A 16717-nucleotide genomic window follows, 5' to 3' on the forward strand; every position below is an offset into this window, starting at 1 on the left:
TAAGGTTTGGTCTAATATTTTTATTTTATTTTTTAATTTGAATATTACCTTTTATAGTACTTATATAGTGTCCTTTTTTAAGATGAACATTGATTGAAATATGCTTCCTAAAGATGATGTGATAAATGAAAGTAATGGCCAAGACAATATGGAAGATGTTTTCAAGCCATTATAAATCAGTGCTTCTAAATGAGGAAAAGGGTTTCATTTTCTATAAAAATTATGCAAAGACCCATGATTTTTAATATAAAAAGAGCAAATTTGTACTTGCACATAGAGAAAAAAATGGCATCATTTTCTTTTTGTACTAGTGCGAGAAAGCCACAAGAAAAAAGTAATTGATTTAACTAAAAAACAAAGAAATAAAGCATCTATTAAATGCATGTGCAAAGCTCTTATATGTATTGTATTGAAGATATCATATGATGTTTTTCCTAAAAAGTGGCAAGTAGTGAAATTTGAATAATATCACAACCATAAGTTATTGTCTTCGGAATAAGTTCATTTCCTTACATTAAATAACATTGTATGTAAAGAGGATAAAGAGCACATTCTTTTATACAAAGAGAGAGGTCTTTTTGTTAAACAAATTATGCATGTGATGAAACTTGAAAAGGGCATTACACATGACCATCTTCCTTTTTTTGCTAAGGACATTTATAATTTATTCAATAAGGTATGTAGAAGAGAGAGTGAAAATGATGCCATAGATCTCCTGCAATTTTGCAAATTGTTAAAGACGATAACCTTAACTTCTACTATATTTTCACAATAATGAAGGAAGGTTGGAGCACACATTTTGGCCCCAACACATCATTTTGATTAGTACCAAAAAATTTAGAGATTTTGCTGTGTTTGCCACAACTTATAAGGTGAACTCATATGGGATGTCTTTTGGTATGCTTATGGGTATAAATAATCATAGAAGCAACGGAGTATGTGCTTTGTATATTGCACATCACTTTTAAATTTTGTGGTTGGTTTACTTTAAATTTTCATCATTAATACTCACACCGGTGTATTGATTCTACCAACTATACAAGTTAAATACTTCTAAGAAATTTGAGCATCAATGGCCACTTGTAATTGCCAAGTATAAAATGGATAAGAAAAAGCGTGTCTATAGTTTATATGATATTACATACTTTTGTGTGCCAACATATCTTTGTCATCATTTTTTTGGAGAAATGACTATAACAAGAGGATTCGATCATTAATGTGTTTATGAAAAGATTTATAGCTTCTTGCTCTTATTTTGTCAAATTTATGAAATGGTAAGACTTGGTTATACATATTAGTTTACTCAGTTTTTTATTTTTAATTTTTTAAATTTTATTTAACTAAAATAAAAGTAACATCTGTAATGTTGCACCTTTTTGTACTTTATTATATTTAGCTTAATTGGTTTAAAAATTGTGTGATAACCTATGCAGGTTAACTGGTTATAAAAGACTTTGAGCATGTACAACTATAAAACATCATGTTGGTGAAATATAGGGGGTCTTTTATGAGATTTAAATCACCATTATAGGAGAAAACATATTACTTTCAAAAAGTTTCTAGGTGAGTTTGCAATGGCCATTTGGTACATAATGCTTTAAATGAATCTGTATTAGTTTATGGTGCAATACTTTAATGCAATAAGAAGCCAAAAGCACAACACGCTTTGGAATGGCAAGCAAGCAACTTGTAGCTGTAGCAAATTTAAGATTTGGGGCATAATTTGTCTCATATTTTGAGTGTGTTCATTCATAAGGACTGTTTCCAAATCCCTGATATCTACTTTCTGGTTCACTAGCATGGTAATTATCACAAGTTACTAGCATTGTACCCTGCCCCTTTAAGAAAGGGTATCGAATGTTAGTCTTATAATGAATGACAATTCAAATGATGAAATTGTTAATTATGTTCATTGTCCTTCTAAATTGAAGACTAAAGGACATCCCTCGTTGAAGCGAATGAAAATGGAAAAAGATTTAATGAAACAAGTAAAGACTTACGAGTTTTGCAAGGTTGACAACATACTATCATTAAGTGCCCCAACAAGGAAAACAAGAATATGAATACTAATACAAATTGGAACAAGCAAAAAGAAAAAAAAGTTGCAAATGAATATGAAATGGTTAATATGATTTTCTTGTTGAAATTTTAAAAGATGCTAATATTTTCATTATTTTCGTGATATTGTTTTTAGAAGATGGGTATGATAATTTGTCTAAGTTATTTTTCTTTTTTGGAAGTATTTGGATTTTTTGGCACTATTTGATCTTAATTAATTAATATTATTATCCTATTGCAGAAAAAGATAAGTTTCACCTTTTTTTTGGATATTATTATTCATCTTTTTTTTGGGATTTTTATATAATCTCAAACTCTTGTATGCTTCCTTAAATAGTTAAATATTTGTTTGCATATAATCTTTGTTATAATAGGCACACAAATCTAAAGCACACACACAATTACACAATCACAGAGTATAAAAAAAATAAAAATAATACAAAGTTTACGTGGTTCAATTATAAGGTCTACTTCCACGAGCAATGTGAGAGAAAAAAAAGTTCTACTATAATGAAAAAGAGCGAGATATATTCACTCAGAACTCTCAAACCCTAACCCCAGTGTGTTTCTCAAATATTTCACAAATTTACCACAAATGGCAAAATATTATAGTATTTATACCGGTCCATACTATAATGCGCATTGCCCCCCTTAACCGTAACAAGGTTTATGGTGGTAATGCAGGGGCAGGGGCTGATAGAAGCTTTCAAGTTAGATTACAATTTGGATCCATAAAGGCAAATCCAAAATTCAAGCCACATGAAATAACTACATAAATTTATTTGCATATAATGATAGGTAATCTTTAATGGGTGTGTACTACACCCATTAGAAAAATCTTAAGAAGTAATAGTTAAAATAGTCACTTAATAAGGACCCTTATTACCTAGCCAAACTCATAAGTTTAGCCTTTTAAACTATTAGTTTAACTTTTCTATACACATAACACATGAATATTTAGATGTCCTTCCATATTTCAAACAAATACTCAAGATTGTCCCTATAGACTTTGGCACAAGCATATCCAAAATCTTTATGATATTAGAAGTTATCCTCCCTTTAATATTTTAGAGAACACAAATTTAGACTTTAGGAAGTTGGCTTTCTATCTAAAGCTATCACCAAATTCCTAAAGAGTATATTAAATAGCCTTAGCCTTCCCATTAGTTTCCTTATTAAATAGAAGGAGATAATTTGCATAAAATAAATGTAATAACATAGAAGCATCAAAGTCGACTTCATATAAAATTTGTTTCAATCCACATAATTTGAGATAATCAATAATATATATTTTTTAAATTTAAAATTTTTATAATTAAATAATAATAAATATAAATAATAAAAGGATAATATATAAAATATAGAAAAAAAAAAAAAAAAAAAAAAAAATAAAAAAAATAATTAAAATTAAAAAATTTAAAACTTAAAATTTAAAAAAAAAAAACATTAAATATTTATTTAAGTACTAATTTAAAAATTCTTTAAAAATAAAAATAAATTAATATAAAATACATTCAATAACAATATAAAATAATATTAAATATTACTATCAAATAATTATGATTTAAAAAAAATAAATAAAAAAAAAATTAAATACTACTAAGGATTCAGTTACCTTTCCATCTTGATTGTTTTTTTGATGTTTAATTTTCCACACCTAGAAGCAGCATAAAATTATAATTAGAATAAGATCAGGAAACATTATATTATAAATTATAACATATAACAGAATAACAAAGAAAAGAAAAATAATATAATCAAAAAAATTTGTGTTGGTAGAAAAAATAATATATAAAGAATGAAATATAAGAATTTTTTTTTAGCTTGGGGCCCAATAAATTAATATATTATTATAATATACTTATATTTTGTGTGATGATGGATTGATGAACTAACGATGATAACCATTTTATAATATAAAAAAAAAAAAATTAATTAATAAATATAATAAAAATATTTTTTACTTTTTTTAAAAAAAAAAAATTAAAAAAAAAAAAAAAAAAAAATTTATTTTTTAAAAAAAAAAAAAAATGATAAATTTGTGAATTGCTAAAGCTAAAATATATTGATAGCCTATTAAAAAAAAAATTTTTATTTTTTATATAATATATTTAAAAAAAAAAAAAAAAAAAAATTTTTAGTTAATTAAATGGATTATAAAAAAAAAAAAAAATAAAAAATAAATTCAGTTAAAATTATAGATTAAATAAAATAAATAACATTGTTTAACTTCTAATATTATGAAATATATATATATATATATATTAACTTGAGTATGAAGACATTTTAGCAAGAAAAAAAATTTAAAATAGTAATTAGATTACCAGAAAAAAGCTAATAATATTTTAAATTGATGAAAAAGTATGAGAGAATTATGTTAGACTTTTCTTTAATGATATTACCCAATAATTTAAATTTTAATGAATAGAAATCAGTGATTGTAGATTTATTAGATGAGAAAATGATCAAATAAAATTGATGAAGAATATAAGGTCAAGAGACAATAATGATTTGGATTTTTTTTTAGCACTAGGATTTATATTTCATTGTATCTTCTTTTAATAAAGAATTTACAGTTTTTTTTATATAAAATTATTATTAAACTCACTTAAAACTTTTAAAACCCTCAAGCTCCCATAATCATCAAATTTTAATATAAGAATTAATTTTTTTTTTGAAAAATTACCATTAAATCATTGAAAATTTTCAAAATTTTAGGGGGGGCCCAATGCCCCCCTTGGCCCCCACATGGCTCCATCTATGAGTGGAATAACTAAGGTGACCAAAATCATTGAATTAGGAATTGAACCAGATTGGAGGGATAAATCTAAAGTACCATTAGAAATAATGGATGAAACAGTAAGCTAACTTTTTGACGTGAAAACATAAATCACTATTATATCGCCAAAGCACCTGGCTTGAACTAAATATGGCATACTATTCAATTTTGCCTATCATACACCTGAACTAAGTTTGGACCTATAAAACACCTAAACTTAAAAAGAACTTAACACTTTAACAAAAAATTGCTCAGTAAAGTGTAACACCCATTACTTTCCAATGTTAGAATTCCTGTTGAAAAATTCTAGTGAAACTTAGGGTTTCATGAATAAGGAAAATAGTGGTAAGTTTTATATGTATGATGTGATGTGTTAAAAATATATTTAAGAATGAAAATGTTTTAATTTGACTAAGAAAAGATTTAAGTGTGGTTTTCGGCAGAAGAAACTTCAGTAGCAGAAGGTTGGACTTTCAACAGTCGAAGTCCCTTTTAACTATTCAAATGTCCTTTTGGACATAATAGACTCTGACAGCTAAAAGTTGGGCTTTCGGTAGTAGAAAGTCCCTTCGACAGTAAGGGTATAAATAGCCCATTTCAGTTTAAATTTCAAAGAAAAGTGATTTTTTTCTCTCTCTCAACCTCTGTTGCATGCAAAGGATTTTACTTCTCGGAATTCTTAGAAATTTTGGATTTTGTTGGAAAGCTTAAAGATTTTAAAATTTTTGAAGTTTCATCTAATCTCTTTCTAACTTGGTTCCAAAGAAGAAAGGTATTTTTCTTCTTTTCAATTGAATTATTTATTTGTTTTTTTTTTTAAGTATTTACATATGAGAAGGAGGTGGCTTATGGCTTTGGATGTAAGATTCGAATGGTTTTTAAGTTTTTGTTTTTTATGGGAGAAGAGTTCCATGTAGGAGGATCTTCATGTGGACTGTAATGTTATGCTTTGAACTTGATCTTGATAGGTCTAATAAGTCTATAAGCATGTTTTAGTTAGTCTTTAAAGATGATTAGGTTAATTGAGTTCATTTGAATGACTTGTACTTTGATGTCTTAATGAAAGTTTGAGAATACCCCAATCTTCACACTTTGATATGGATGCATGTGAGTTTCCTTAAGGTTCTTAAGTTGATAGATGCCTTAAGTTTGTGTTTTGAAGGTTGGATTATGTTTTGGAGCTTGAATATATGTTTTTGGATGTGTTGGGGTTGAGTTGCTGCAGAATTCAAACTTGGGTATTTGGAAAATTTCCAAGTTCGACTGTAAAAGACCATTACTTTGGCAGCCAGAGTGGCTATAGTCTCTCTAAAGATTTTCAGGTCCGGCTGCCAAAAACCAAGACTTTGGCAGTCACAGTCACCACTGCCCAAATAGGGCATTTCAAGTTTAAGACTTTGACAGCTAAAGTCTCATGCTTAGGCAGCAGAACTTGGTTTAGCCAACCTTATTTTCCTCTTTGTTCTAAGGTTCCAAAACTTGTTTTTATGATCCTAAAGGACCTAGAATAAGATGTTAAGTATATATATATATAAAGTTTTTAAGCTTTAAATAACTATTGAAGGTTTGATGTTTATAGGATATGACTTGAGGGACTCGGGGAGCTATGGATCCAAGAATAGTAACCATTTGTGTAAGGTGTTTGATAGACTACAAGAGGTAAGTAACTTTAACCCTAATGAATGAAACCTATCTTAATTAAAATTGTAATCATCCACATGTATCATTTCATTATTTATTAGGATAAATGTATCTAGAATACGAAGATGTTGTATTTATGCATAATTATTATTGAAACCGATGGACATTGGATGACCCGCTGATTTCCCCCATGACATAGTTATGTTATATGTTTATGATCATGCATGATACGATATGATATGATGTGGTAAGACCAGGTAAGGCCTAATAAGCCCCTGGCTCATTGTGTTTTAAGTGAAAGTTCTGAGGAGCTTCTATATGAGTCGGCCACATTGGAATTGTTATGTATTTAGGTGGAAGTCTCGAGGAGCCTTTGTATGAGCCAAGCACATTGGAAATGGGAAATCACTTATGACAAGTCCATCTTATGTGAAATGTTTATGATGTGAAAAGCTCATGTGATTGATGCATTGCATATGTATGTAATGAATAACATGACTAATTTATGTTTGGTTAGTTTACTCACTGAGCTCTTTGAAGCTTACCCCTTTCCCTTAACCCTAGATGCAGAGTTGTAGGGATAGAGGTGACTTTGAAGAGAGCTAGCAATAAGAGACGTTGTAACAAGTTTTATGTGTATTAAGTTTATAGAATGGAGACATAAATTTTTATGGTTAGACTATGCTAGGTTGTAAAAAATGATACTATATATTGTTTAAGTTAAGTTATGCATGTATGTTTACCTTAACCTTTAAGCACATTCATTAGCTTTTCACAAATTTACACAAGGAGTACACTTTAGTAGTTATGTATGGTATGGAAGGGTTCAAACTCTAAACCATTTTAAAAGAAATTGAATTATGTTTTTATGTAAATGCTAAAGTATTATTGGTTATGAATTGGTTAGATTTTGGTATATGTATGTAATAAGCTTATGATTAATAGGTTTTAGGCTTGCTACGGGTTCCAGCAGCTTTAAGCTGACCCAATCTCTAGTGCTGATAACGATCCCTGGCTAGGTCATTATATAAAGAATAAGTGAAATACACATGTGATGATGTGTATAAAGATTTCCAAATGGCCAAAATGCATTCTGATGTTGCACTCAAGCTTCCTCTTCCCATCTCTCTTCTTTTTCTCATAGAAATCCAAGAGCAAGAATGATGCCCTTTAAGCTTCAAAATAGTTAACACATAAAGCTCAAGATTTTAAGATCATTATAGGAATTTCTTATTAAAACCTATTAAAAGAAGCATAAAGTGAAAGTGTATATAATAATACCCAAAAATAAAGAAAAATAATAAATTGGTAGGTTTATTAAACCTTTTCTTTTTTGATAATGCTGAAGTAATTTATCATATTTTCTTGAAATTAATTAGTTGACATATATATTGTATCCATACGATCAATAAGATGATGACTGCAAACAAAAAAGTTTTAGCTCAATTAAGAGTTGAGCAAAGAAATGCACGTGTAGTAGAACTGCATGGTCAAAATTTTTATTTGAAAAAACATGATCTTGTCAGCTTGGCTATTATAGAAGCGTTTAGAGGTAATCCTATCCTTGGGGTTTTCTGCTTGAAGTTACTGCTTGTTAAGGACTAGAACTAGAACCCTTATAGATACAAACTTATGACTTCTAGCATTGTTTCCTTAGCACCTCTTGTGAGAAATTAGTTGAAGCAGTATTCACAACACCACTCCACATGTTAGCAGACTTTGACAGCTTTAATAGTCAGCTTAGAGGAAGTTCTCATACTCTATGTCAGTTAGTGTCTTATTTAGTACTTGTGTCTTCTCTTCTCTATTTTACTCTGTTTTAGAGATTTGAAATAGAGAACAAAGAGAGGAAATTAACCCATGGGATGTAGATTACAATGCATATGCATTATTTTGATAGAATGACATAAGATACCCATATAGATAGACATCATGATCTTCTCCTCAAAAGTCATGATCTTTTCCTCAAGAATCTTGATCTCCAACCATTATCACTATCTTCTCCTAAAAAATCTTCCCTAAGTTACCTGCATTACCTTCTTTCTCGTTACCACTTTCAAGATCTCTTTAGTCAATAACATCACTATCATTTAAATGAGTAAAAAGTCTCCAATAAGAGCAAGCTAAGATCAATAAGGCAAACACAATCAAGCCCAACATAGCTGCTAAACCTTTTAAGAGGTATGGCTCTTGAGAGTGCGATAGCGAGTGCTATTATGCGATGGTAGGAGGTGTAAGTGAGGCATTTGCTATTACAGTAGAGCTAAGGATTTTAATGGGTCTCTTTTTGTTTCTTCTCTAGTCCTATTCTTTAATCTTCTGAATATTGAGGGAGGATATGGTTAAGGTAAGAGAAAGAAAGGCGTATAGAGAGAGAGAGAGAGAGAGAGAGAGAGTGGGAAAGGTAAACTTTTAGTGGATTCATGTATTTGGTCATGCCTTATCACTATTTTTAAAGCTTAATTCTATAGAGTTTTTGCATTATTTCTAAATTTAACATTGAAGATTTGTTAAGGCGAAAGCTGAGATGATGTTTGGCTAAACAAGTGTTGTTTTTATGCAGCCGAGGTGCCAAGTAAGCAGAGAAACTCCTTCCATTTGCTTTTTAATGAATTTATATCACTTTCCTGTTGATTATGCAATTTTGTGCTTATGTAATATATTTTTCTTAAGTTGAGATATTTGATGGGTCACGAAAATAGTTCAGCTGTCAAAGGTAAAAATGCAATAGTACAAGTATTTAGGGATCTACATGGCCAACTAAACATTCTACTAGAGATTAACAAACTCAATTATTCCAATTTGCCACTTGAAGAATTGATTAAGGGATTGATAAGCTTTATAAATTGCCTTTAAAGATGGAGATTCTAGAGTCTTACTTCCATAAAAGATCTTTGATTAACACAATACTTATTGCTACCTGTTAACAAGGATCAAACCACCTTGCCAAGTATGGAATATTAGCTAGCCTAGATCTTTGAATACCCAAACCAACCAACTGACAAAATTAGGTTACCTTATTCCAACTAATGAGATGAACTTTTCGAAAAAAAGAAAAGAAGCCCTAAAGGAAGATCTTATTTATAACATCCAATTTATCACACGCACAATAGATAACTAAGAAGTTTGCATCCTATAAACAGGAACAACCAAAAGAGTTAACTCAATAAGGACCTATTGCCTAGGTAGAAACAAAAGTTTAGCCTTTCAACTTGTTAGTTTAGCTTGAACTTTCTCTACAAGCTTAATATATGAATCTTTATATGTCCTCCCATATTCCAAACAAACACCCAAGTATGTCCCAATAAACTTGGACATAAGCATATCAAATATTAGAAGTGACCTTCCTTTTAGTAATTTGAGAAACATAAAATTTGGATTTTGGGTAGCTGACTATTCAAAGTTGTTATAAATTTCATATAGTACTCTGAATAATCTGAGCCTATCAATAATTGCCTTACTAAATAGAAGGACATCATCTACATAAAATAAATGTGAAAACCTAGAAGCATTAAAGTTGAGTCCCTCAACTTGTGATATTAATTTTAACCTACATAATTTAAGATAATTTATAACCTATTTAGACACTCAATTTAAAAACTATTTTAAATGTTAAATTTGTGATTCAAAATTCTACTAGGATTAATTTGAGTGCGAGAAATTTCCTCAATAGAAGGAAGGAATATTTCCTATATTAAGTACAACTCATTACAATGTTATTCTTAAATTAGTTGGATTCTTAATTTTATTAGAATTGAAGGGATTAACACTATAAATAGGAGTATTGTAAAAAGATTATTTGACTTTTGTCCATTACACATTACAACTCATGGAGGGAAAGAAGCTTCGATCTAAGATGGAGAAAGAATATAGAAATCAAAATGAAGTAATTCTTGTCTATTGGTGAGGGAGATCTTGCCTATGTAGTTAAAGATACCATTTGGGGTGTATAATGTAGTTAAAGTAATAAATATATTAAGTTATGTCTAAAAGAGAATAAGAGTGACTTACTAATATATTTACTATAAGTAGTTTATTGTGAATGTTTTCTTGGCAGTAATTGAGTTATCTTTGAGCTTGTAATTATATGATTTATTTATTAATAGTAGAAGATGTCATACTCATGAATGTAGCCATATATGGAGAGAGTGAACCACATAACTTTTATTGTTATGGTTGCTTGCTTTATTTTTTTTAGTAGTTTAAATAATTACAAAATTACTTATTAACATAATAATCCATAAAGTCTGATAAAAAATTGATTCATTTAGATTTGATTAAAATAAACAAAATAGATTTTGAGCCATTTCAAATTAAAATAATAGATCTATTTTAAAAATTTTAACTTTGCACCATTAAATAAATATTTAACTTGTAATTTATGTTAAGGTATTGGGTGTAGAATAGACTTTGAGGCGTGATGAATCACTATTTTTAAGGTATTAATTACTCTCACTAAATTGCTACAAGGTTATGATAATATACCTTCAGAATATAACAAAACCTGAAATTCGCAGACAGCAACTTTTGAAGATTTTCCTTAAGAACTTTTTGTACGAATAGAATTTAGAGAGACTAGAAGAGAAGAAAATAGAAGAAGAGTACTTGGATTGAACAACTTATCCATATTTATATATAATGAAAAGTCATGGCACTTTTCTAGATAGGCACTTTTTGTCTACTTTCAATAGACATGACTGTTTGTTTTAAATTGGTATCTCTTTTAAAAGTTGTGATTGTTTGTATATAATAGACATGTCTATTTATTAACGATATATCTACTTGCTAATAAATACATATATTCATAACTTATTTATGAAATTAAAATAAAATAATTATTTTATTTTACACACATACGTGCCAAGTGCCACCATAGAATAATGTATATTTATTTAAATATATATAATTTTATATATTTCACTTTCTTTTCACTTCTTCCCCTTCTTATATTTTAACAATGTGGGAATTCTTTCTCTCTCTACTATCTAACATACAAACTATTTATAACAATCTCCCACTTAGCTTGTAATGTTAAATCCCATTGTTTTATGCATAATAAAAAATATATTTTGATTTAAACTTTTTCTTAGTGTAAACATTTTTTCAAAGTTCTAAAAAAATCATTGTGGCCTTATCTAAAACTTAAAGTCCTGTTAAATAGAATCGAAAATACTACACACATGAATCAATTAGTTTGAATTAAAAGTTCACCAAAATGTCAATACGAATATGGCCTTATGCTACCTCTTATTTTATAAATATTTACGAAAGTTATTATAATTTTTTGTTGAAGCAACTCCGCTTCCTATGTTTATATAGATGAAGTTTCCTTTGTAACAATATTAAACTTCACTAAGAGTATAAATACTCATCTTCATTCCATTTCTTAGTACACTAAGTACTTAATTACAACATTTACTAATGACTTGTTATTATCCTTTAAACTTTATTTACTAATAATACTATAAAGTAGAGTTCCCATCACTAGTAAATTTAATGAAATATTCTTAATCCTAATCTAGCATATGTATATCTCTCGAGAGCCCTTTTGTAAAAGGATTTGCTAGATTATTGTAGAATTTAACATAAATATGGTAATAACATCATTAAAGACTAATTGTCTCACATTTTCATATCTTAAACTTATATGTATAGACTTGCCATTGTATATTTTACTATAAGCTTTAGATATCATGATTTGACTATCACAGTATAAAGAAATAGATAGCACAGGTTGCGGTCACAACTTAATATCCGCTAATAAGTTTCTCAGTCATTCTGCTTCTTTATCTATAGTCACCAAAGCTATAAATTTGGATTTCATTGTAAAATGATTTATATAAGTTTATTTCTTTGATGTCCAAGAAACAACACATCCACTTAAGATGGATACTCAACCAAAGGTTGACTTATTATCCTTAGCACTAGTTATTCAATTAGCATCTGTATAACCCTAAGTACTCCACCATATTTATTTTACTAGTCTACCATGTAATCACATGTTTATAACATGAGCTATATAGATAATTCATAATCTAGATGTGTACCTTATTTGCAGAAACAAATTGCTTCATAACTTGTTTAAAATTAAAGTCTTCAAAAATTAAGAACCAGGCCAAACTTGCATACACACAAATACATACTCATTTATCCTTTTGTCACTCATTACAAATGACTTGTAAGGCTTTTATATTTACTACTCAGTGTCATCTCTTCATGCATGTAACTACTAAGAAGAATTTCATCTCTTCAATCAACTATATTTTTTTGGCTAATGGACAAACTCTTTGTATGGATACAATTCTTTATATGGTTTTAGCACAGTTAGAAATTTATCACAAAACAATCTATGTTCATATTTCTTTTTAATTATTCAAAAAGCCTTGAAATTGCTTTTCGATGTTCAATACTAGGGTTACTAGTATATCTTGATAATTTACATACTACAAAAGCAATATCAAGTCTAGTGCAATGCATATCATTCATTAAGCTACCAATAACACTAGCATACTCAATTTGAGCAATTACTCTACTAGAATTTTCAGTCAATTTGCAAAAAATATCATATGGAGTATTTACTTCTCTCAATATTTTGTATCATTCACACCTTCCATATTTGTTCAATTATAAGCACAACATAGAGATAAATTATCATACCAAAAACTTCTTCAATGTGCAAGTGTTTTTTAATTTTGTTTTTTTCTGTATCGTATTTGAACTCTAGCAACTTCCAGATTTCCTTTAGAAACTTGACAGAGGTAAACAAATTATACAATCTATCTAACAAGTTGTTGAGGATATAACCTTTGTAAAACAATTCATCTTCTACACGCTTTTTTCGATCTGCTTTCACTTGCTCAGAATCTTCTGATATTGGTGGCAAAATGGTAGGCATACTCGGATCAAATATATAAGAAATCTTCAATATAGTAAGTAAGAATAGCATATTGTCTTTGCAATAGACATAAGTTGTTCCATCAAAACAATCCAGTTTTACAAAACTCTTGATTTATCACAGAAACAGCCTTGGACTCAATTGCGATTAATACCTTACAATTATTGAGGCAATAGGTGTAGAATAGGTTTTGAACCGCGATGAATCACTATCTTTAAGATATTAATTGTTCCCACTAAATGGCTGTAAAGTTATGGCAATATATCTCCAGGATACAACAAAATTTAAAATATGCAGATAACAACTTTTGAATATTTCTCTTAAGAACTTTTTGTATACATAGAATTTAAAGAGACTAGAAGAGAAGAAAAAGAAATAGAAGAAGCGTATTTGGATTGATCAACTCATCTATATTTATAGATAATGAAAAGTCATAGCACATTTCTAGACAGATACATCTGTCTATTTTTAACAGACACGACTGTTTGTTTTAAATCGGCATCTCTTCTAACAGTTATTACTATTTGTATGTAATAGATATATCTGTTTATTAACAGATACATCTACTTGCTAACAAACACATATGTTCATAGTTTATTTATGAAAATTAAAATAAAATAATTATTTTATTTCACACATATATGTGCCAAGTGTTATCATAGAATAATATATATTTATTTAAATATATATAATTCTATATATTTCACTTTCTTTTTATTTCTTCCCTTTCTTGTATTTTAATAATTTAGGAATTTTTTCTCTTTCTATTATCTAATATATAAGCTATTTAGAATAATTTATGGATCAATTTAAATCAGAAAATTTTCTTTTATAATAAAAAATGCCACCCAATTAACGAAATAATCATATCAAATCCACAATCAATAATATTGATATTAAAAGAAAACAATCTATAATATATATATATATATATATATATATATATATATATATATATATATATATATATATATATATATATATAATTGAGAGGAGCTAAGAGAATACTGGATGGACAAAAAATGACTTAGTTATTTCACATTATGATATGAAAGATTAAATTTAATTAACTATTAAAATCAATATATTTTAAATAAAATAAAAATAAAAAATTAGTCTTTAAAAATTCTAATTGTATTAAGAAAGGATTTGTATAAGATTCTTGCCAATAAAATCACATAAATATAATAAAGATAAACATTATAAAAAATATTTAAAAAATCCATTTAAGTATTATTAAATTATTAATATTATATTTAATTAAATAATAAATATAAATAATTAAAAAATAGAAATTAAAGATAATGAGTATACACTTGTAACATACATCTGATAAAACTAGTATTCACAGGAGAAAACACATCCACATAAAAAATTTAACTCCATACAGAGAGAGAAAAAATAAAGCATAACTCTGCAGAACCAGAAAAAAAAAAAACATGCATACCACTTAAAGAATAAATATAAATTTATCAAAAATAAATAAAAAGAAATTGCTATTAATTAATTTTATCACCAACGACATATGCTAAGTTCAATTTAGAAGCTGACAAAGTGGAAGAGAAAATAAAGAATCATTACATTTGTTCATATTAGTTTTAGAGTTGAATTGAAATGTCTTATCTATTTGACTCTGATCTGAATGCAAAATGTTCTTAGCTGCTCCGCTTTGCTATATTATATATAAATAAATAATATCTGCTTGATATTAAAATTATAAAATCAAAATTAATTATTATTTAATATAAATATTTTAATACTTTTATTTTTTAATCTAAGCCGAATATTTAATTATCGTGAATAGAGAAGATACTCATTGAAAACGCTTTATCATTTAATGGATCAATCTAATACAAGTAAGATTAATTTGATCTGTTAGATTGGGTCAAAATTATTTTTTTTAATATTAATTAGATATTATTAAAAAACTATTTTATTATTAAAATTTATCTAAATTTAATTTTAATTTTTTTAATATCCTCCAATAAAAATATTTTAAAAAAATTCAATAACAGCTTTAAAAAAAAGACAAATAGGCCTATAATTATTAATATTGTTATTATTAATAAAACCGGCCATTGAATGCCTATTGGTGTGGATGATTGGTAAGGTTGTATAATGCCACATATCTTCACGTGAGAGGTGAGCTGTTGACCTCTGCAATGTTCCATGTGGTTCATGCCATTGCCAAAGCCAAATTGCAAATTGCTCCTTTTTATTTTGTCTCAAAAATGATTTCATTATTAAAAAGAAATTATTATTTAATTTTTTTAACTTAACAAAATTAATTAATTTTTTTTATTTTAAAAATACATTAATTAATTTATATATTTTTATTTGGTCCACTCATTAATTTTTTCAGTATTTTATATCTTAGTTTGAATATCATTTTAAGATAAATAATTATATAATTTCTTTATTTTCTAAGCATTAAATTATTTAATTTCATTGATTAAATTATATATATATATATTAATTAAAAAAATCAATTGAAATTAAATAGAAATTATAAATTAAATGAAATAAAAATATAAAAATTAATTAATATATTTTTAAAATAAAAAAAATCAAAAGAATAAATAATAAATTTTCATTATAAAATTATAGCGGCGGTTGAGAATTAGAGTAGTTTGACCATTGACTTGCTTCATCTGGTATAAAGAGTTTGTTTGGTTCCACATTTGCGATTATTTATTAGCAACTTACCATATTTAAAAGGTCCAAATAAATTTTATTTTATTTTTAGTTATAATCTTACAAACTAAATTATTATTTACCCTTGAATTGAATCATAATTACTAATCAATTCTTTAATTTTGCAAATTAAACTATTTAATTTATATAAGTTTGATTATGTTAATTAATGGAACTTTTCATTTATTTTAAATTTAAAATTTTCTTAATAAATTTAATTAAAAATCCATAAATTTATTAAAAGTTTTAAATATTCATCTCAAAATATTTATATGCTTAATAATATTTGTGTGTTACATAATTTAAATATTACATTGTAAATATGCATAATAAATTAAAAAAATGTTTCTTTACATAATTTTATAATAAATAATTTTAAATAAATTTTATATATTATAAAAAAAATTTTATATAAAATAAAATTTTACTTATTTTGTGAAAAATAACTTATATATGAAAAATATTTTCTATAAAAATATTTTTTAAAAGAATATTTTTCATAAAAATATTTTTTATTATTTAATTGTAATATTAAACTGATGGCATATATTTATATCATGTATGTATAAAAATTTATATATTTTAATAAGATTATCAAAGTTTAGAAAATGAAAAATAATTTATTCTTTTGAAAAGAAAAAGTCATTTTC

Source organism: Hevea brasiliensis, chromosome 13 (assembly GCF_030052815.1).
Source record: "Hevea brasiliensis isolate MT/VB/25A 57/8 chromosome 13, ASM3005281v1, whole genome shotgun sequence".
Lineage (NCBI taxonomy): Eukaryota > Viridiplantae > Streptophyta > Magnoliopsida > Malpighiales > Euphorbiaceae > Hevea > Hevea brasiliensis.